The sequence below is a fragment of the Erinaceus europaeus genome, chromosome 11 (assembly GCF_950295315.1).
Source record: "Erinaceus europaeus chromosome 11, mEriEur2.1, whole genome shotgun sequence".
NCBI classification, from domain to species: Eukaryota; Metazoa; Chordata; class Mammalia; order Eulipotyphla; family Erinaceidae; genus Erinaceus; species Erinaceus europaeus.
Window position 1 is genome coordinate 22518949 of NC_080172.1, and position 23410 is coordinate 22542358.

Below are 23410 nucleotides of genomic sequence, written 5' to 3' on the forward strand. Positions count from 1 at the left end.
AATATTTATGCCAAAATACAAAACAAAAAACATAGTACTAAGTACAGGGACCCACACAAGGATATGGGTTCAAGCCCCCAATCCTACCAAAAGGAGAGGGAACACTTTACAAGCGGTGAAGCAGGTCTGTAAGTGTCTATAATTCTCTCCCACTCTCTATCTCCCCCTCCTTTCTCAATTTCTCTGTCTGATCAAGAAAAAAAAAATGAAAAAAATGGCCACAGGAACAGTGGATTCGTAATGCAGGCACTGAGTCCTAGCAGTGGATTTGTAGTACAGGCACTGAGTCCCAGAAATAATCCTGGAGGAAAGAAAAAACTGTAAAAATAAAACATTTGCAATGAGTAACATGCAGTGCTAATATCCTCACTTCCTAAAAGATGAAACTGACACAGATATATCAAGTGACCTTGGCAATTCCAAATAATTGAAAGAAGATGAATATATAGCCAATTAAAAAAAAAAACTAATGGCAGAGTCTATTTTTCAAGGTCACCTTATGTGTGCATTAACACTTTGATGGCATTTTGAAGGATTCTCACATATGTAATTATCAGTAATTGGTGTCAATTTAAAAGGAAGTACAAATTCTTGAGGAAACATCATAGCAAGATGGACAACAGAGGGTGCCCTTCTCTTTGACTATGAGATGCATTGACTAATCATTTCCTGAATCATTACTAAGTGATGCTTCATAAAATTCTTGGCAACGGAGTCTTTTAAACTACAACAGATGTGAAATGGTGAGTAATATACTTCCGTATTTTCTCCCTAAAGGCAGTTGAAATTCAAATAATCAAAGTCAAAGGAAAAGCAAACTGACTATATTTAATTAAATTTCAATGCCAATGGAAAGCCTTATACAATAGCTGGAGATGTTAACAAAGAAAGCTTTGCAAAATGAAATCAGCAGCTACTTGGTGTTAGCTGATTTCCAAGTCAAGAGTGAGAGGCACAAGTGGCAAGAAAATGTTCATGCTGATCATAATGACTGACTTCCAGGGAAATGTCATTCTTAATAAACAATGCTTTTGCTAATTGCTTATTTTAGATTTTTCCACTGAGCAGAGTTACGGATCCTTCAAACAATCTGTTAGGAAAACAGTCACTTAAAACCCTCCTTGACTTTCAGTGAAATAACAATAAAAGACTTCAACTTCTGTTATTTAAGTTGAATGCAATGCTTTCCACAAAGTCATATTATATGTGCTGTAAATCTTTTTCTCAAAGGATCAAAGTTCCCCTGTAGGGATAAAATAACCAACACTTTTCAAAACGGTTTGTAACCGATGCTTTTCCAAGTAACATGAAGCAAAAAGTACACATTTTTCAAAAAAGAGAAGTTACCTGAAAACAAAGTAAACAGCAGGCAAACTTCCCGATTGCTTCAAGTGTTGAGAAAGTCATTACACTATTTCTACATGTCTTCTAGTCCTCCTAAACTCCTACCCTACCAGCTTCCCAACACACACACACACACACACACACACACACACACACACACACACATACACACTCATAAACACACATAACTCTGTAATCTTAAAATAATTATTAGAATCTGTGACTAAACCTGATTTACTGGGAGTTTCCATAAAAATCCTGGTAACAATTTTCTGATCTAGGTTTGGAAAAATGTATGACATAGTAAGTCAGTGAAAAATCATCTCCATCTTAGATCTTTTCTCTTTAAATTAAAAGTCAAACAATGAGCATCTGCTTTATTAATTTCAGATTCTTCCAGACTATAACACTATGTAAAATAATACACAGGTAACTCTCCTAGACACAGAGCAGAGGTACCCTGGGCAAGGTTTTTCTTTCTAATAAAGACACACATACACACACAAAACATTTCAAAGTTTTCTCAACAGACATTAAGAAAAAACTTGAGCTGACATAGATATAGAAGCCAATAATTCCATCCTAGGTATATATCTAAACACAAAACACTAATCCCCAAAACACGGATATATACACTTATGTACCATTGCAGAGCTGTTTAGCTTAGCCGAGATACTGAAACAGGCCAGAGACAGAAATAGATAAATTGTGATTACACACACACACACACACACACACACACACACATATTCTATGAGAGAAGAGTTTACTTTCTGTTACAGTGGAACAGAAAGGGGTATGCCAGAGAGAATTTTCTCATCATATAGCTATTTATGTATTTTCTTGTTTTCCTTTGCTAGACTGTGAGTTCTTTGAGTGAAAAGTCATGATCTTCTTAATTTCTATTCTTTTTGGAATGAGATACTCAGAGAAGAGAGGGGTAGTGAAACAGAGAGAAGATACACCACCACCTTTGGTATTCTCCCAGTGTCATCCATGGTGCTCCCACATAATGCCAGAATTCAAATCCTAGGTCTCACATTCTACCTGGTGAGCTATGTCCTGGTCCTCTTATTTCTGTATACCAGAATTTCAGTCAATACACGTGCTGTGCATAGCATCAATGAGTCACTGTTAAATCACATTGAATTAAATCATAGGAGAAATATTTTGTACTTACCTTTGAAGAGGGGAAACAAATTCTGATTTCCAAGATCTTTAGCATGTTATATATAAAAGGGAACTTTTAAATTTAAGGGATTTAGCAACAGTTATAATGTCAGCTTCAGTTCTTACTTAAAGAAAGCTTTGGGAAATTTACTCGGCATAGTGAACCAACTCCCCAGAAAGATTGCTGTAAGGACTAAATATAATATTTCATGTAAGTTTTATGACAGTGCTCAATGGCAAGAACTAAAACTTTCTATGTGACTATATTTATTACATTAATAAGAGTCAATTTTTTTCTATTAGTTCCCAAAGAAAAATCCCAAATTATCATCTTGTTCTACTAGGATATATGTGAACTAAGCCTTACCAACATTACAAACTTTTTGTATACTATTTCCTTTTTTACCAACAATGCTTTGTTTTCATTTTGTAGGTGTGTGTGTGTGTGTGTGTGTGTGTGTGTGTGTGTGTGTGTGTGTGTGTGTGTGTGTGTCATATTAGCTCCTGCTTTTTATACTTTTTTTTTTGCCTCCAGGGTTACTGCTGGGGCTCGGCACCTGCACTAAGAATCTACTACTCCTGGAGGCCATTTTTTCCCATTTTGTTGCTCTTGTTTTCTTTTTCTTTTTCTTTTTTTACTGCTATTGTTGTTATTGCTGTTGAGAGTTCAATGCTTTATCCACTGTACAAGCACCTGGACCAAAACAATACCTTTTTTCTTATTATTTTATCAGGGAAACAAATCTTTACAAGTCAGTTGTCACATGGGAACATTTTCTTATCTTTCTGTGATAGATGTCTGCACATCAAACCCACCTACCAATCTAGGATGGATGACAATACTTACAGTAGACATTACCTGTTGCTAACTCATATGCATCCATTCATTCCAGTTTGTATCCTACTGCTAGTTTGTGTTATAATTCACACACACACACACACACACACACACACACACACACACCTATCACAGAAAGATAAGAAAATGTATTGTTTTGGTCCAGGTGGTAGTACAGTGGATAAAGCATTGGACTCTCAAGCTTGAGGTCCTGAGTTCAATCCCCAGCAGCACATGTACAGAGTAATGTCTGGTTCTCTCTCTCTCTCTCTCTCTCTCTCTCTCTCTCTCTCTCTCTCTCTCTCTCATTTGTTGATTTATTGTATAGAGATAACCAGAAATTGAAAGGAAAGACAAAGATGGAGAGAGACAGAGTGACACCTGCAGCACTGCTTGACCACTTGCGAAGCTTTCCCCTTGGAAGTATAGACGGGGGGCTCAAACCTGGGTCCTTGTGCATTGTAATATATGTGCTTAACGAGGTGCACCACTACACAGCATCCTTTCTTTCTTTCTTTCTTTCTTTTCTTTTATTTTTTTAACCAAAGCACTGCTCAGCTCTGATTTATAGTGGGGGGTGGTTAACCTTGGACTTTGGAGCCTCAGGCATGAGTGTCTCTTTGCATAACCATTATGCTATCCACCTCCACCCCAGTCTCTCTCTCCTCCTATCTTCATGAATAAGTAAATAATTTTTTTAAAGAAAAGAAAAAAGGTATTTTCAGCCTTAATTTATACATAATAATGGCTTAAAGAAACTAAGAACTTGCACAAAGTTAATTACAAGGAACAGAGTTGGATTTAAATCCAGAGTGACAGAGTGAAGACTTTAACCACCGTATGAAACTAATTCCATATTAACTTATAATCTTTGTCTTGCTGTTTGCTTTTATCCATCCAATTCACTGGAGATTCCTGCCACGATAACATCTTGATAGTTTCATATTATATTCAAATTCTTTTCACAGGAACTATCTTACAATTGATTGCGATGTGAATCTTGGGTTACATTTTTCAATATATTAATTAATGTCATGAGTTTCAATATTTTTGAGCTACTGAAGTTGAATACTCTAGTGACTTGCAAGAAGAGCTTCTTGATAAAGAGCTAATTAAACACTGCTTGTAAACCACAACTGACGTGTACTTTTTAATTTAGAAAATAAAATTGTGTAACATAAAAGTATACATTTTAAAATAAGCTTTTATATTCACTTATTCTAAAATGTAACCACATTATAAAGGCAGATCATAAGTTAAACTTCCTAACTTAGAGTTTAAGCTCATTTCCTTCCAGACCCCCCCCCACCTTTTTCTTCTTTTCAAAAATGTTGTTACATAATTGGAATCCTGATTCATATTAGCTTTTGGTATTCTTATCGTTTTACTTTATATTACTGCAAAAATAATCTCGTGCCTTCCAGATTGACTTCAAAATCATCATGTAACCATGAAATACTTCATCAGGTAAGCACATCCTATTAAATCATTCCTTAGCACTGAAGACCTATTGTTTCCATTTTTGCTGTTGTAAGCAGTGTATCACATGCATCCAAATGCATCTTTGAATTATTTTCTTAGACTAGATTTCTAGAAATACGACTAAGTTCAAGAATATAGAAATTTTGTTTTGTGGTTGCTCTCCTTAGGTTCTCCCAAATCACTTTCTGAAAGGATAGGATGAGTATACAGCTTTGTCAATAATGTACAGAAGTACTATTTCCCCTATTACCATCAGGAGGAAATATATATCCTAAATTTTCTTTAAAAATTTTATTAGTGATTTAATACTGGTTTACAAGAATATAAGATTATAAGGGTATAGTTTCTTACCATACCCCTCACCAAACTTCTGTTGCTCTAATTCTTCCAACAATAATTATCATAGTTCTCACAAAGTTTTAAATACAGATTGACTACTTCTTTGAAAATTCATGTACTTCAGTTCTCTAAATTCCACGTATAAATGAATTCATCTGGTAGTTGTCTGTGACCACCTAACTTCACTAAGCATGATCACCTCCAGTTCTAATCATTTTTCACCAAAGAACATAATATCATATTTCAAAATTAAAATGGTATCCCATTGAGTATATATCCTATAACTTCTTTACACAGTCAAATAATCACTGATGGGCATTTAGGTTGCATCCATATTTTAGCTGTAAAGAATAGTACAATCATTAACGTAAGGATAGATATATACCTTGAACTTAGTGTTCTCATAACACTTGTCTAAGAGTGGCAAAACTGGATCATAAGATATTTCAGTTAGTTAGTGAGTTACTTAGTAAATTCTCCATACTGCTTTCCATAGGGGTTACATAAGATTGTATTTTCACCAATAGAGTATCAGAATTATTTTTTCTCCACTTTATTGCCAACACTCCATTTCCCATTTTGTTGATGGAGGCCAGTCTCATAGATGGGAATTCAATGTATTTTAATTTGAATTCCTCTTATAATAAGTGAAATAGAACAGAAAATATATTTCTTTTTTAATTTCTTTACTGAGGGATTAATTGTTTACAGTCAACAGTAAAATATAATAGTTTGTACATGCATGACATTTCCACATAACAATACAACGCCCACTAGGTCCTTCTCTGCCTTCATGTTCCAGGACCTGAACTCTCCCCCCAGACCCCAGAGTCTTTTACTTTGGTGCAATACACCAACTCCAGTTCAAGTTCTGCTTAAAGTTTTCCCTACTGATCTTGTTTTTCAACTTCTGCCTATGAGTGAGATCATTCCATATTTGTCCTTTTGTTTCTGACTTATCTCAAAGACAACTTCAATGAAATGAATCCAATTACCAAAAAATAAGTCAATAAATAAATAAACATGATGGCAGAGGAGGACCTAGAGGCAGGTTGAATTGTTATGTGGAAAATTGAGAAATGTGAACAGGGACAGATAATATAATGTTTAGGCAAAGAAATTCTTATTCCTGAGGCTCCAAAGTCTCAGGTTCATGGTGAATTCACCTTCTTTACCCCATCTTGGATAGAGCTCAAAGAAAAATATAGTTCCAATTTGATATGCTGAAATGAGCCTTCATTTTGTGATGAAATGAAGCAGGTAAGAAAGGAAGGTAGAAAAAAAATTCAGAGATTCCAAACATTTTGCTAGGAGTTCACAATAAATCAAAATAAACACAAACATAAATAACTTCAATAAGACACTATTATGGATGGAGAGTATACTGGAAAACTGTATAGTGAGAGAAATATCTTTAGCTTTTGTGGAAGTTTTCAAAGGGGAACAGAACATGAAATATTTATCAAAATGGTGAAGGCAAAAAAGATAGGTAAAGATGAAAACAGTGTTCTCATCGGTGTGAGAAAGAGAAACAAAGGTAGAAATTACGGTGCACATTGCAAGATACACAATTTGAAGCTACATGCAAGATACACAATTTGAAGCTACAGGAGAATCAAACGTAAACTAGAGAACCAGAGAATAAGTTCTGGTGAGGTGAAAACCATTAATTAGATCTTAAAGAACACCATATGACATAACTGGATACTTAGATTTGATCCTGCAGATAATAAGGAAAATATTGCATAGTTTTATGGAAGGGGGAATAAGCAAAATCTTGTTTTGAGAGGGGCTGTGTGGTGGTGCACATGGTTAAGCAGACATGTTACCATGTTCAGGAACTGGGGTTCAAGCCCCTCAGGGGAAAGCTTTGCAAGCAGAGTTGCAGGCATCTCTCTTTCTCTTTCCTTTCTGGCTGCCTCTATCCAATAATAAATAGACATAATAAAAAGAACTTTTTTAAATCTCTATTAAAAAAACACATTTTTGATCAGTCTTTTTCAATATGCAATATAGAATAGCAGCAACAACATCAACAGGGACTAGAGAAATAAGCAGAAACTCTAGAAGTGGTATTTAACCATCCGTACTTTATCAAACCTTCCAAGAGAACCTCATGTTCAGTAAAATTAGTGAACCACTACCGTTTACAAGGACCAGGATTTGAGCCCCCACCCCACTGCCCCTTCCCCACCTGCAGGGAGGATGCTTCACAAGTGGTGAAGCCGGTCTGCAGGTGTGTATTTTTTTCTCTCCCTTTCTATCTCCCCATTTTCTTTCTGTTCTATATAGGAAAAATTAGAAAAAGAAAAACAATGACCACTAGAACTGGTGGATTTATAGTGCAGACACCAATCTCCCCAGTGATAATACCAACGGCTATTTAAAAAAAATTTTTCGCCTGTTAAAGAGGAATGTGTGTGTGTGTGTGTGTGTGTGTGTGTGTGTGTGTGTGTGTGTGTGTGTGTGTGTGTGTGTGTGTGTGTTGCCTTATATATGACCCTGATTTGAGTGCTGCTACCACATGGGAAGTGCTATGGCAATGAAAGATTCAGTGTCATGGTACCCCACCCTTTCTGTCTCTCTATCTGAAAGAAAAAAAAGTGGCACAGAATGATGGAATAGTAGATGTGTATGCACCAGGTACCTGATTTGCCAAAGGTGTGGGGTGGGGGGAGATAAACTGTGACTGGTTTAAGTATTATTTTGGCAAAGACAACTCAGTAGTTCAGATAGGTTTATCCTTTGTTACAATTACTAGCTAAAAAAACTAAGTCCAGAATAGCAATCATCCTGATATTTCTTGGGGGGGGGGGGGGTCTTGATTTGTTCATGCACAAAATCACTATTTGCAGTCAACTTATCCTTTTTTAATTTTTATTATTTCTATTCTGGATAAAGGAAGGGGAGAGATACCGAAATAAGAGAAATACCACAATATTGGTCTACAGTCCATGAGGTGTCTTCTGTTGTCAAAGCACCTCAATAGTGATACTGGGACTCCAGTTTCTAGCCTATTTCATGGTAAGCTGTGCTCTACCAGGGAAGCTGTATCTCCGAACTCTAACAAGGTTTCTTAATGTCTTGCCTACCCCTTACTTATTTTTGTTAACAAAGCACAATAGTGTAATTATGTGAGTTTCTCAAAAACCTCTGAGTAGCATTTTTTTCCTTTTTCTTTCCTATTTTATTGGGTAGGCCAGAGATAAATGGAGACAGGAAAGTGATATAGAAAGGAAGAGGGGGAAAAGATAGACATCTGCAGACCTGCTTCACTCCTTGAGAAGTGTCCCCGCTGCAGATGGGGAGTAGGGGCTCAAACTCAGGTCGTTGTATAGACTTTTGTGCTTAGTACTATGTGTGCTTAACCAGGTGGCCACTACCCTGAGCAGTGTTTTCAAGAAAGGGGTTAAATACATTTCTGAAAATTTAATTTAAGAAAAACCAAGAGCTTGCATATTTCTCCCCAAAGTCTTAGAACTATTCTGTGTGGAGGGAAATAGATGTCATCCCTGTGTTTTCTGCAAGAAGTTAATGTAAGTAAGCGTGGACTCTTTTTTATAGTTGTTAATGTTCTAGGTGAATAGTCTGTGAGGGAACAGGATGACTTGGGAATAAATATGTGACCCAACACAGCATGGTGCTCCTTCCTTTCAAAAATGTTAAAAGATTATCCAAAAATATATAGACCTTTGGGTTTTTTGCATATGTAAAAGAAATCTCCCATCCCCTCAGGAACCTTGGCTTTGCAAAAATAATTTATAGAGAAAAATAAAGATTTCCATGGGGAAAGAATACAAATAGTTTACAAGAGGGAGAATATGGGTAAAAATTCTTGCCAAGAAAAGTTATTGCTAAGGGATTTATAAGCAAGAATTAAGAACTGAAAAACTATTTTAAGAAGTTCTTAGAAAACTCTTGAGGTCCTAAAACATAAATAACCGGGGGAAAAAGAAACATGAGATCTGAAAGTATCTTCAAGGGAGCAAGTAGCTAAAGAGTGATGAGAAGAGCCTACAGAAATGATCTCACTACAGGGGTGCAGAGGTCACATAGGCTCCTAAGCTTTACATGGGCCCCAGATGAGAGCAAATCGATGGGGTTTACAGTCAATAATATTTAGACACCTTTCCCATATTTGGGAGCTATTCTCTTCCTTGATCCAGCTTTCTGGTCCTTTTTCCAGCCATGACATCATCTCTCCAGACAATAACTTGGATCTACCTGCATATCAGATATCAGGCTCGGGGGGGGGGGGGAATAGTATAGTCATGGGCCCTTTGGAATATGACTAAAATAGGCTACTATCTACAAAATGGGGTCCCTCCAACTCTTCAGCTGAACTATTCCAGCCTTTAGGTTCATGATTAGTCAACAATTTGTGTGGCTCTATATGTTAACTCTTTTTTCAACCACCAAGTTCCAAATGCTAACATGATGCCAACAGGGCTTCCCTGGGCAGATGACCTCACCAATGTGTGCTGGAGCCCTGCTTCCCCAGAGCCCCACCCCACTATTAGTATGGATTGAACTGTCAATGCCCATGTTCAGTGGGGAAGCAATTATAGAAGCCAGACCTTCTACCTTCTGAACCCCATAATGTCCTTGGGTCCATACTCCCAGAGGGATAAAGAATAGGAAAGCTATCAGGGAAGGGGATGGTATAGGGAGTTCTGGTGGTGGGAACTGTGTGGAGTTGTACCCCTCTTATCCTATGGTTTTTGTCAGTGTTTCCTTTTTATAAATAAAATTTTTTAAAAAGAAATGATCTCACAATTTATTACATTTTATTTGAAGACATTTCCATATTTTAACATTTATCATTTTTAATATTTTGTTGCTCAGTGACCATGTTTGCTTGTCCTTTGTTTTCCAAGCATGCAAAGACAAGCAGAGAAGTTATTTTTACTTTCTACTATAAAACATTCAGGTAAAGATGATATTCAGCTTCTAATCCAACTTATTTTGTTCCACAGCTAACAAACCACAATCGAGAGGGAAGCCCCTGTAAAATTCCACTTTCAGTACATCATAGATTTGTTTAATTACAGGTTGTAAGTTTAAAAACAGTAAAAACACAAATATAAATATGACGGATAATTGGTTGCCATCTTCCCCACTTTGAGAGTAGGTTTTTTTTTTTTTTAGCATTCTTCTTACAGTGAGTTTGAATAAACCTTTGGCTAAGCATAACAATGGTCCTATATTATTTATAATACCATAGAATTATAGGAAATAGAAATGTAAAATCTATCTTATGTAATTCATCCACTTTGTTGACAAAGAACACGAGGCTGCTAAAGTCTCACAATTATACAAAACTATAGAACAGATTTCATGACTCATAACAAAAAAGACAAAGACTCTACCTCTCTCCCACTACCACTTTGACGACTCTCCACCTTGATGATTATGTTCTAACCACATTTTGATGGCTGTACTCCATCAGTGATTGTCCCTGGAGAACTATCCAAAGCTCTGTAGCCTTGTATAACCTAACCTCAGAAGTCATAAAGCACTATTTTCACCATAATCAAAAGCTCAACAGGATTTAAAAGAAAGAAAAGTGCAAGCAACATCTTGATGAAAGGGATATCACAGTCCTTTTCAAATAAGAGCATAAGGAATAGGAGATGCTGTGATTAAATTAAAATTAAAATTTAAAATTAAATCAAACAAGAGCATAAGAAATAGGAGATGCGGTAACCATCTTCTAAAAATAAATAATTCTGCTTCATATTGAGCACACCCATCTAATTGTATTGCCTCCTAAATTTCATTGAAACAATACATAGGCTCCTGTGCTAAAAGTGAATAGATATGGACCCTAAGTGTGATATATGGGGTTAACAGTTAATGGTATTTGTATACTTTCCTCATATTTGGAAGCTACTCTCTGCTCTAATCTAGTTTTCTAGTCCTATTCTCAACTCTGACACCATCTTCCCAGACAATTCATTTAGTCCTCCTGCATGTTAGCAGTCAGGCTCAGGTAAAAATTACTAAAGTCACAGGTTCCTTGGAACATACCTAAGATGATTTTCCTAGCTTCTGCCCACACAAAGACCCTTACTTTTGTCTACTCTATTCTTGGATTCCTGTTTATTTTTCCCTGCTTTATATTTTGCTACCTTTCAGCTACCAAGTCATAGAGGCTACTGTGAAACCATCCTGAATTCTATGGGCAACTTCACCAATGTGTCCTGGAACCTTACCTCCTCAAAGCCTTACCCTACTAGGGAAAGATAGGGACAGGATAGGGGTATGGATTGACCTGCCAACAGCCATGTCCAGTAGAGAAGCTATTACAGAAGCCAGAACTCCCACCTTCTGCACCCCATAGAGAATTTTGGTCCATAGTCCCAGAGGGATAGAGAATAAGGAAGCTTCCAATGGAGGCGTTGGGACACTGAACTCCGGTGGTGGGAACTGTATGAAATTGTACCCCTAAAAAAGAAAAAAGAAAGAAAGAAAATGTTCCCCTATTATCTTACAATCTTGTTAGTCATTATTAAGCCACTAATAAAGAATAGTATATCAATTTCCCACATAAGGTATATACTAACAGAGAGTGAACAGGGAATAAGAGATGTCAATAGCATTTTAGAAATTGGGAAATATATGTTCAAGTGGAAAAGGACTTAACATCTTTTTTTTTTTAATCAGAATACTGATCAACTCTGGTGCAGGGGACTGAACCTGGAATTTAAGGAGCCTCAGGCAAGCAAGTCACTTTGCAGAGCCATTATGCTGTCTACCCTCACCCTAAGCATTTAAAATATCTAAGAAAACTGAATCTTTAACTTTATTACTAACACAGGATCAAAACAAAACAAAATGAAATCTGACAATATAGTTGCAGGGTTGGTGAAATAGTTCACTTGGATAGTGAGCCGCTTTATCTGGTGCACAGTAGTAGGGACCATCGTAAATGTGTTCGAGGAAGGAAAATTACAATATGGGTGATGTTAAATAGTTGTCAAATTTCCAAACCTTAACAGATTAGAGCAATGAAATAGATGCACACTTCACATCTTTCCCAATATTGGAGGCACATACTTTCAAAAGAATAAAATACAGAAAGCTTTACAGGGTTGAGAACTGGTTAACATGATAAAAAAAAAAAAAAAAAGGTTAAGTACGAACACTTATGACAGAGACCTCTAGCTTTTAATTTACTTCCAGAAAACTAGCAGTGAGGTTTTCACTTCTAGATAGAGAACTAGAAATACTCCTGAGAAACATGATTGCTTCAAGAAAACACATTTAATAGTCATGAAAAGGATAAATTCAGAATGAATCCTACTATCATGTTTACAGACCCCACTCATTTCTCCAAGTTATTGTCTATTTTTTTTTTTTGTCTTGTAGAGAACTACCACATATCTGAGGAAGGAGTTCTGTCACTTGAAAAGTATGTAAAGACAAGAGGAGATAGCACAATTGTTCTGCAAATATGCCTGAGGCTGCCAGGTCCCAGGTTTAGTCCCTCCTGTACCATAAGCCAGAGCTGAGTAGTGATCTGACAAGGAAAAAAAAAAGGGGAGGGTGGGGGGTGGAGGAGGCAGGTGGTGGCATACCTGTTACCATGCGTAAGGACTCAGGTTTAAGTCCCTGGTCCCCACATGCAGGGGCAAAGCTTTGCGAATGGTGAAGCAGCACTGCAGTATCTATCATCCACCTATCTGTCTGTCTATCTATCTATCTATCTATCTATCATCTATCTATCTATCTATCTATCTATCATCTACCTCTTTTCCTTGCTATATTACCCCATCCCTCTGGGTTTCTCTGTTTCTTGCCAATAAATCAATATACAAAATATTTTTTAAAAATACATGTTTAACAAAATACAAGGAAAAACAGAATTATTTTTATTATTAGAACTCAGTGTGATGTAATGGAAAATACTACAACTTTAAGGGGAAAATAACAGGATGACAGGAATATCCAGAGAACAAAAAAAGATCTTCTATCTTTAAAATGTGGTAGAAGATAAAGATAAAGCAATCTAAAAAAAGAGCAAAGTGTTAAAAACAAATAACTTTTAGATCTTTTAACTTAGAAGAAGATAGTACATTTAAACTGGTAAAATGAAAAAGCATAGCTGTAATGAACTTGATTCAATTAAGGTTTCATAATTAGTAGGAATAAAATTCTGTCTAGACATCAATTATCAAGGGCAAAATAATAAAGAAAAGCTTGTTTTCATGTGACATAACTAAAAACAAGAGAAAGAGGTAGAATAATAGCAATAAACCAACTTTCCATATATATATATATATATATATATATATATATATATATATATTCAACATTAAACCACAGTAAAACCTTACCATATTGAACCTGGACACATTGAGCTTGAACATTCAATATGACCTTTGTCACTTACCATTTTTTTTTCCAGTAAGGAAAACATGGGGGACATGACATAGAGACAATGGGCTTATTTATTCTATAACGGAAGGCTTGCATAAACAATTCAACCACGTCCCATCTTTCCTTCTCTCTAGTAACCAACTCACTTATGTCTTTATAAGCTTTGTTTTGTTTTTTGTATTTTTTAAAATCCACATGTAAGTTAACTCATATAGAATTTGTCTCTGATTTATTTCACTCAGCATAGTGCCCTCATTGAAAAAAAAAAAATGGATATAGTATTTAAGCCAAACTGTATGTAGGTTCCTCAAAAACTTAAAATAGGACTAATAAATCATTTACTTAAGTAAAAGAAAGTTTAAAGAAAGATGTATCTATATATAGTTAGATATAGATATAGATACATGAACTATAGTAGTATAAGAAGGGATGGGAAAAAATGAAGAGACAGGCAGAAAAGTCTCATTAGTATGACAGTGAAATTTTGGTGGTAAATATATAGATACATAGGTGTGAAACTCATGTTAAATAAGTTTCACAAGAAAAAATAAAATAAAATACTAGTCCTTAAAAAAGACTATCCTATGAACAATAACATGGATGAAACAGTAACACACAAGATAGTAAAACAAGTGAAAAAAAGTTAAACAGAAAATAATAACTACATGATCTCACTTATATATTAAATTTTAAAAAATTCACCAAAAATAGAACAAGAATGATGGTTTCCAAGGAGTGGGAAGATAGAGAAAATAAAAGACATTTCTCATGAGTACAAAATTCCAATTATGAAAAATGAATAATCTGAGATCTAATGTGCAGTATGGTGACTGTATTTAATAACATAAATCAAATACTGGAAACTTATTGAGTATAATTTAGAAAATCCCAGAACAAAAATAGGCACACAGACCAGTGGAACAGAATTGAAAGCCCAGAAATAAATCCCCACATCTATGGACATCTAATCTTTCATAAAGGGGACCAAAGGATTAAATGGAATAAGGAGGATCTCTTCAATAAATGGTGCTGGGAAAACTGGGTGGTAACATGCAAAAGAATGAAACTGAACCACTTTATCTCACCAGAAACAAAAATCAACTCCAAATGGATCAAAGACCTAGATGTCAGACCAGAAACAATCAAATACTTAGAGGAAAACATTGGTAAAAGAGTTTCCCACCTATACCTCAAGGACATCTTTGATGAATCAAACCCAATTGCAAGGAAGACTAAAGCAGAAACAAACCAACAGGACTACATCAAATTAAAAAGCTTCTGCACATCCAAAGAAACTATTAAACAAACAGAGAGACCCCTCACAGAATGGGAGAAGATCTTCACATGCCATACATCAGACAAGAAACTAATCACCAAAATATATAAAGAGCTCAGCAAACTTAGCACCAAAAAAGCAAATGACCCCATCCAAAAATGGGCAGAGGATATGAACAAAACATCCACTACAGAGGAGATCCAAAAGGCTAACAAACATATGAAAAACTGCTCTAGGTCACTGATTGTCAGAGAAATGCAAATTAAGAAAACACTAAGATACCACCTCACTCCTGTAAGAATGGCATACATCAAAAAGGACAGCAGCAACAAATGATGGAGAGGTTGTGGGGACAGAGGAACCCTTTTACATTGCTGGTGGGAATGTAAATTGGTACAGCCTCTGTGGAGAGCAGTCTGGAGAACTCTCACAAGGCTAGACATGGACCTTCCATATGATCCAGTAATTCCTCTCCTGGGGTTATACCCCAAGGACTCCATAACACCCAACCAAAAAGAGGTGTGTACTCCTATGTTCATAGCAGCACAATTCATAATAGCTAAAACCTGGAAGCAACCCAGGTGCCCAACAACAGATGAGTGCCTGAGAAAGCTGTGGTATATATACACAATGGAATACTATGCAGCTATCAAGAACAATGAACCCACCTTCTCTGACCCATCTTGGACAGAGCTAGAAGGAATTATGTTAAGTGAGCTAAGTCAGAAAGATAAAGATGAGTATGGGATGATCCCACTCATCAACAGAAGCTGAAGAAGAACATCTGAAACGGAAACTAAAAGCAGGACCTGACCAAATTGTAAGTAGGGCACCAAAGTAAAAACCCTGTGGTGAGGGGTAGACATGCAGCTTCCTGGGCCAGTGGGGAGTGGGAGTGGGTGGGAGGGATGGGTCACAGTCTTTTGGTGGTGGGAATGGTGTTTATGTACACTCCTCGTAAAATGTAGTCATATAAATCACTAGTTAATTAATACGAGAGGGGGAAAATTAATTGTATGTCTCGAAGTTTTTCAAAACACAAACTGAATCTTTTCAATATATAGGCTGTGTAATTGATATGCAGACTCTCTCAAAAACCTAGACCAAGTAGATCAGAAGCAACCACTAGCACAGCTATATACAAGATACTGGGTACTGTACAGCAAACCCTAACAAAAGGACTTTTCAAAGTTAACCCAATTACCAAATAATGTGATGATAACATTAACTATCGATTACCTTTTTGAATCCTAAGACAGCAGGAACCTCACATCTCCACTATAGAGCCTCTACTTCCCCCAGTCCTGAAACCTTTGGATAGGGCCCACTCTCCTGTATGCCTCTACCAATCCATATCAAATAATATTGCATCTGCCAATCACAACCTAAACAACACAACGATTGCCACCTCAACATGCTTCACTTCAGACTGTGTCCAGAGACTTCATGTGTGGAATGACAACCCTTCAGCTTCATTACTCGGGTAAGACCTTTCCTTGCATAGTATACTCTAATTCCATCTCAGGTGGTTCACTTTCTAACAAAGTCCCAAAACTTAGATATACATCAGTTTCTGTGAGAGAGAGCATATCTTCACACGTATCCGTAAACTACTGCAAAATATATACTTGAAAGCAGAAGTACACTAGAGTTTGCAGTGAGTACCCCCCTAACACTTCCTCTCCACTATTCCAAGCTTTGGGTCCATGATTGCTCAACAATTTGTTTGGCTTTGTATGTTAACTCTCTTTTCAGTCACCAGGTTCCAGATGCCATCAGGATGCTGGCCAGTCTTCCCTAGACTGAAGACCCCACCAATGTGTCCTGGAGCTCCGCTTCCTCAGAGACCCACCCTACTAGGGAAAGAAAGAGGCAGACTGGGAGTATGGACCGACCAATCAACGCCCATGTTCAGCGGGGAAGCAATTACAGAAGCCAGACCTTCTACCTTCTGCAACCCACAATGACCCTGGGTCCGTGCTCCCAAAGGGATAGAGAATGGGAAAGCTATCAGGGGAGGGGGTGGGATATATGGAGATTGCGTGGTGGGAATTGTGTGGAATTTTACCCCTCCTACCCCATGGTTTTGTTAATTAATACTTTCTTAAAGAAAATAAATAAATAAATATCCCATCATATAAAGAAGAGATAACTGTGAAGAATTTAATGTAACAGTCATTCTACTATCTATCTGTAAATCAAATCATTGTGTGGTACACTTAATTAAGCTCAATTTTTGTTCAAAAATTATAAAATTTGATCAAGCTCTTATAGTCCCTGACAGACATCAGTAATTAGAGTTTCCTATATTTTTCTTTCAAAAGACATGTATCAACCACATACATATTCAATCCATCTGAGTAGAGAATATATAAAGACAGAGTGAGACATTCTCAGTAGTTATTGAACATAATTTCAAGAAAAGCTGTGTATTTTTTTATTTTGTTGAGTTTTATATTTTGTATTTGTTTCACTCAAAATATAACTTCTTTCACTGTTCTCTGCTATTTCCATATTAGCATTCTAGTTGAGTTACGCCAATATTATCCATTTATGCTTAAAGTCCTGTCAGTAATTGTTCATCTCATGCCTATAAGCATTGATTTCTGAGTACTTGCAAGTGGGCTAATTCACTCATTTAATCAACTCATCAAAGATGAAGAAACTATAAAAAATATCATCCAAATTAAAACCCTGAGTGTCATCCTCAGTTTACAAAAGTAATTTAAACATATTTACCATCACAGATTATGCATTTCTGAAAAAAAATGAGCATTTGGTAGTCCTTTTTAGATTGAAACACCATAAACATGGACATAAATTCATTCTCTCTTAAATCTGCTTAGTGTCATTGAAATCCTCAACATTTTTTGGTTTTGCATGACAGAATTAAGTAAAAGATAATGAAAAGGCACATTAAGTATTTCACTACATTAACTTTAACTCCCTCAGCATACCAGAAACACTTGCATTTTCTAGAACTAAGAACCATGACACTACACTTCTTGTGATTTACTTTGAGATATTTTGTGCACTTCTTAGAGAAAGCATTCAGCTGCTTCTCAAAGCCAATTGGGGTTTGAGAGATTAATGAATACTGAATCTTCGATCTAAAACAAAGAGCAGTCCCACAGATGTTTAAAACATTTGGAGCATGAAAACTAAGCCAAAAGTCTTGGTGATATCACATAAATGGATACTACATAGTGAAAGTCTACTATCCCAGAATGCTCTCTTCCAAAGGACTTAATTATAATTCAGCATGTATTCTTCAACCTACAAATTATTAACTGCAGCTAAAAGGAGACTTAGGAAACTTCAGAGTGACTCATACCAACTCCTGATATGTTATATTTGCATAAATAAACCACTGGGCATTCAAATGTCATTTTGTTCTTAAGAAGAAAGAGGGTGAATATTCATCTAAATTGCCCTATCCTGAAATGTCAAAAAAAAAAAAAAAATCTGTATTAGGCCAAAATCTGGTTCGTGTGAGGTAAGCTAAAGAAAAACAGTAAATGAATGTCTAAATGTGCACAGAAAGAGACTCCTAGTTATATCAAAAAATAGATGAAATATGAAAAAAGAGGAAAATAAAACATTATTGATTATGGTATAACTCAATAGCTCTAGACATACTCATCTCCTGTCATTACCTTTCAAATGACACATTTTAGTTTAGATTGTGCTGGTTCTACATTATATATTATAAATGAAATATATGAGCAAGAATGTTTAGGTGGTGATTTGTTACAATCACAACAGGAAACTACTCAACCAGAGAGCACATGTCTGATGCTAAGTGTAAATGTATAAACTCACTAAATCTTTATAATGCCTTATAAAGTGAATATTCTTTTATTAGGCAAGAAGATTGAGACAGAGATTATAAGTACAAGCAATAAGTGTCAAAAAGCATATTTGAACCCCAGCAATCAGATTCCAAAACTGATATTAAAATTACCACTGAGACTCCTAACCATATATCCAGTGGGCATGAAAACACTAATTCACCATGACATCATCTCCCCAGACAATAACTTGGATCAACCTGCATGTCAGATTTCAGGCTCAGGGGAAAAAAAAAAAAAAAAACTAGTATAGCCACAGCCCCTTTGGAATATAACTAAAATATGCCTACTAGCTATCTACAAAATGGAGGACCCCCCCTCCCCCAACTCTTCATCTGCACTATTCCAGCCTTTAGGTTCATGATTAGTCAACAATTTGTTTGGCTATGTATGTTAGAACTCTCTTTTCAGCCACCAGGTTCCAGATGCCAGCATGATGCCAACCAGACTTCCCTGGACAGACAACCCCACCAATGTGTCCTGGAGCTTCACTTCCCCAGACCCCTGCCCCACTAGGGGAAGAGAGAGGCAGGCTGGGAGTATGGATCAACCTGCCAATGCCCATGTTCATTGGGGAAGCAATTACAGAAGCCAGACCTTCCACCTTCTGCATCCCACAGTGACCTTGGGTCCATACTCCCAGAGGCATAAAAAATAGAAAAGCTATCAGGGGAGGGGATGGGACACAGAGTTCCGATGGTAGGAATTTTGTGGAGTTGTAACCCTCTTATCCTATAGTTTTGTCAGAGTTTCCTTTTTATAAATAAAAAGAAAAAATACTAATTCAAAGGGACATATGCACCCCTATGTTCATAGCAGAAATATTCACAATAGTGAAGGAGTAGATGCAGTCTAAACATCTGTCAACAGAGACTGGATAAAGAAGTTATAGGACATAAACTCAGTGGAACACTAACCTGCAATTTAAAAACAAATTTATTGTGTCCTCTGGACAAAACTAATGGAGCTTGAGTTGGTTGTACTTAGCAAAGTAGAGTTGAAACACAGCTATCTGATGGTTTTGCTCACGATCATACGTGGAATATAGAGAATTGAAAAACCCCTTCTCATTAAAAAGTGGTGAAAGGATATGGACAGTATCTTCAATAAAGAGATCTAGGAAGCCAACAAGCATGTGAGAAAAATGTTCAGTCGCTGATTATTAGAGAAATGAAGATAAAGGCAACAGTGAGGCATTACTTCACATCTGTATGTCATATATCAGAAAAGACAGAAAGAACATGTGCTGGCAAGGATGTGAAGAAAAATGAACTCTTCAACAGTTAGTAGGAATGCAAATTGGTTCAACCCCTGTGGAAAAGAATCTGAAATCCCCTCAGAACATTAGAGATGGACCTATCCTATGATAAAGCAATTCCTCTCTTAGAGACTTATCCAAAGAAAACAAAATCACAAATTTGAAGACATCTATCTAAATGTATGTCCTCAGCAGCACTGTTTGGAATATCAAACTTTGAAGCAATCCAGATGCGCAATGATGGATAATTGGTTGAGTAAGTTGTGGCATATATACTCTTATTATTTTTTGTGATAACAGCCTGAATCAGTTGATCAATTTAATCCATGCTCACCTAGAATATCAAAGAAATGTTCAACAAAAGCATCCAATTTACCTCATATGTAGCTATGTACTACTGTCTTTTTCACTTCTCCCTAGTACCATTAAGTGAGTCTGGTGCAATAAGACAGCTTTTCCCTATAAATTCTTAAGCCATGAGCTTGAAAATAAGGAACTTCTTTTTTAAATCATTGTATTGGGGGCTTACTAGTTTTTAGTACAGTTGTTGATTCATGAATGCATTTTCTCATTTCCCTGTGATAGTCATCTGAAAAATACTCTCACCCCAAATTTATGTCTTTTTCTACCACTATTCACCAGGACCCTAATGCCCTCTTCCCTTCTTCCTAGAGCCCTTTACTTTGGTGCAATACACCACACTCAGTCCAAGGCTCACTTTGTGTTCTCCTTTCCTGTCCTTGTTTCTTAAATTCCACCTATACTCAAGATCATCCAGTATTTGTTCTCTTTTTGACTTACCTCCCTTAACATGATTGCTTCAAATTCCAGTCAAGAATAGGTAGAGAAGATGACTTCATTGTTTTTAACAGTTAAGTAGAATTTTATACACACACCCCATATATATCACAACTCTCCTAGCCACTCATTTGTTGTTGCATATCTGGGTTGCTTTGAAATTTGGGCTATTACAAACTGTGCTGATATGAACATAGGTATACATATATCTCTTTGGATAAATGCTTTTGCTTCATTTGGATAAATCTCCGGGAGATGAATTGCTGGGTCATGGGGTAGGTCCATTTCTAGTGTTCTAAGGAACTTCCAAACTGTTTTTCACAGGGCTTAGACCAATTTAAAATTCCATAGCAGTGTTGATGGTTTCTTTTTTTCCCAGATGAAAATAGGAAACTTCTACCCTGAAGGGGTGGCATATTTCTCAATCTATTTAGGCTTCTGGATTCTCATTTAATCTCTCCACAGCAGAGACACAAGGTTAACACAAAATGAGTCCCCTATTGCTGTGAAAGGGGATTATTCTTTGGAGCTTTTGTTCAGTGATCTCAGAAAACAGTCTAATTGAACCAGTAGATGAATTCACAGTGATATTTGATAAATTTGTCAAAATAGACATTCACAATAAACAAAAAGCTATAATTGTGACTGTTGCTATATAGATTTTTATAGGAAGAATACTAAGAAAAAATATTTAAGCCAAAACAGTGAATTGGAAAACTTTAATGCAGTAAAAAGCAAAGCAATGAATTTAGAAATAAATAGCTTGCGTCCTGGGAGGTGGTGCCATGAATAAAGCACTGGACTTGAAAGCATGAGGTCCCAGGTTCAGTGCCCAGCATCACAAGTGTTAGAGAGGTTCTCTGATTCTTGTTCACTCATTAATAAATAAAATAACCCTATTTATAAAGAAATAAATAATGTGAAGTGTAGAAACAAAGTGAAGAATTCTAGACTAGTAGCGATGAATAAGACAAAAAGCAGTTAGGAGGGGTGGATAATGTTTGTTTTATGTTGCTATGACTATAAAAGTGAAACAATCATTAGGTGCTTTTAGTGTGTAAGGGTAAAATTAAGTAATTATTATTTTACTCACATAAAATTATCACATAGCCATACCTGAAATACAACTGACAACTTTTTTCTTTTTATTATTTTTTAATATTTTTAATTATTTTTAATTATCTTTGTTTATTTATTGGGTAAAGACAGCCAGAAATTGATGAGGAAAAGGGAAGATAGGGACAAAAACACAGAGACAGCTGTAGCACTGCTTCACCTCTCGCAAAAGTCTTAGGGACTGGGAAACTGATCCCAGGTCCTTGTGCATTGTAACATGTATACTCAGTCAGATGGACCACCTACCAGCCCCCCTGACAGTTTTTTTCTCATAAAGAAAAACACTTATTCCAGGTATGAATTTACTTTTTTTTTATTGCTGTAGTTATTGTTGTTTTTATTGATGTTGTCGTTGTTGGATAGGACAGAGAGAAATGGAGAGAAGAGGGGAAGACAGAGAGGGAGAGAGAAAGACACCTGCAGACCTGCTTCACCGCTTATGAAGCTACCCCCCACCCCCCGCAGGTGGGAAGCCTGGGGCTCGAACCTGGTTCCTTATGCAGGTCCTTGCACTTCCCGCCAAGTGCACTTAACCTGCTGCGCTACCGCCCAACCCCCCATGAATTTAGTTTTTGTACCCAGACCCTCAGTCAGCGTCACTATTCAGGTACCGACAGAATGTCTGAGCCACTGACACAGAGTCCTGCACAAGATAGCAAGGGTAAGTGGCATTACATTGGTAGGAAAATGTAGTGCTACTCCGATGGGGGGGCAGAGGGAGAACACGTGAAAACATATTGATCCACAGAGCACTCCTTTGCTAACCTGAAGAAGGAAGATATTGATGAGGGGCATTTAAAATGTGTAGTGAGAGAATACAATACCAGTCTCAGACTTGACATCAAACACAGCAACAGAGTTGTCTATCCCACCAACCTCATTTTAATATGTTCCTCGGAAAGAAAAACTTATAAGAAATAAGCAGAAAACTGATCCCAACTACAGATGGAGAAATGGATCTGTCAAGTACCAGAGATGAATTACGCAAGTCCTTAGAGTGACGATACTCAGATCTTCATCAAGAAAAACTGTTCTGGGGGGCTGGGCGGTAGCGCTTTGGGTTAAGCACACTTGGCGAAAAGTACAAGGATGGTGTAAGGATCCCAGTTCGAATCCCGGCTTGCCACGTGCAGGGAGATTGCCTCACAAGCGGTGAAGCAGGTCTGCAGGTGTCTTTCTCTCCCCCTCCCTGTCTTCCCCTTCTCTTTCCATTTCACTCTGTCCTATCCAACAATAATGACAGCAATGCCAATAATAGTAATAACAACAAGAACAACAAAAGGGAAAAAAATAGCTTCCAGGAGCAGTGGATTCATAGTGCAGGCACCAAGCCCCAGCAATAACCTTGGAAGCAAATAAATAAATAAGTCAGGCGATAGCACAGCGGGTTAAGCCCACGAGGCACAAAGTGCAAGGGCCCACATCCCAGTTCGAGCCCTTGACTCCCCAACTGCAGGGGAGTCACTTCACAGGCGGTGAAGCAGGTCTGTAGGTGTCTTTCTCTCGCCCTCTCTGTCTTCCCCTCTTCTCTCCATTTCTCTCTGTCCTATCTAACA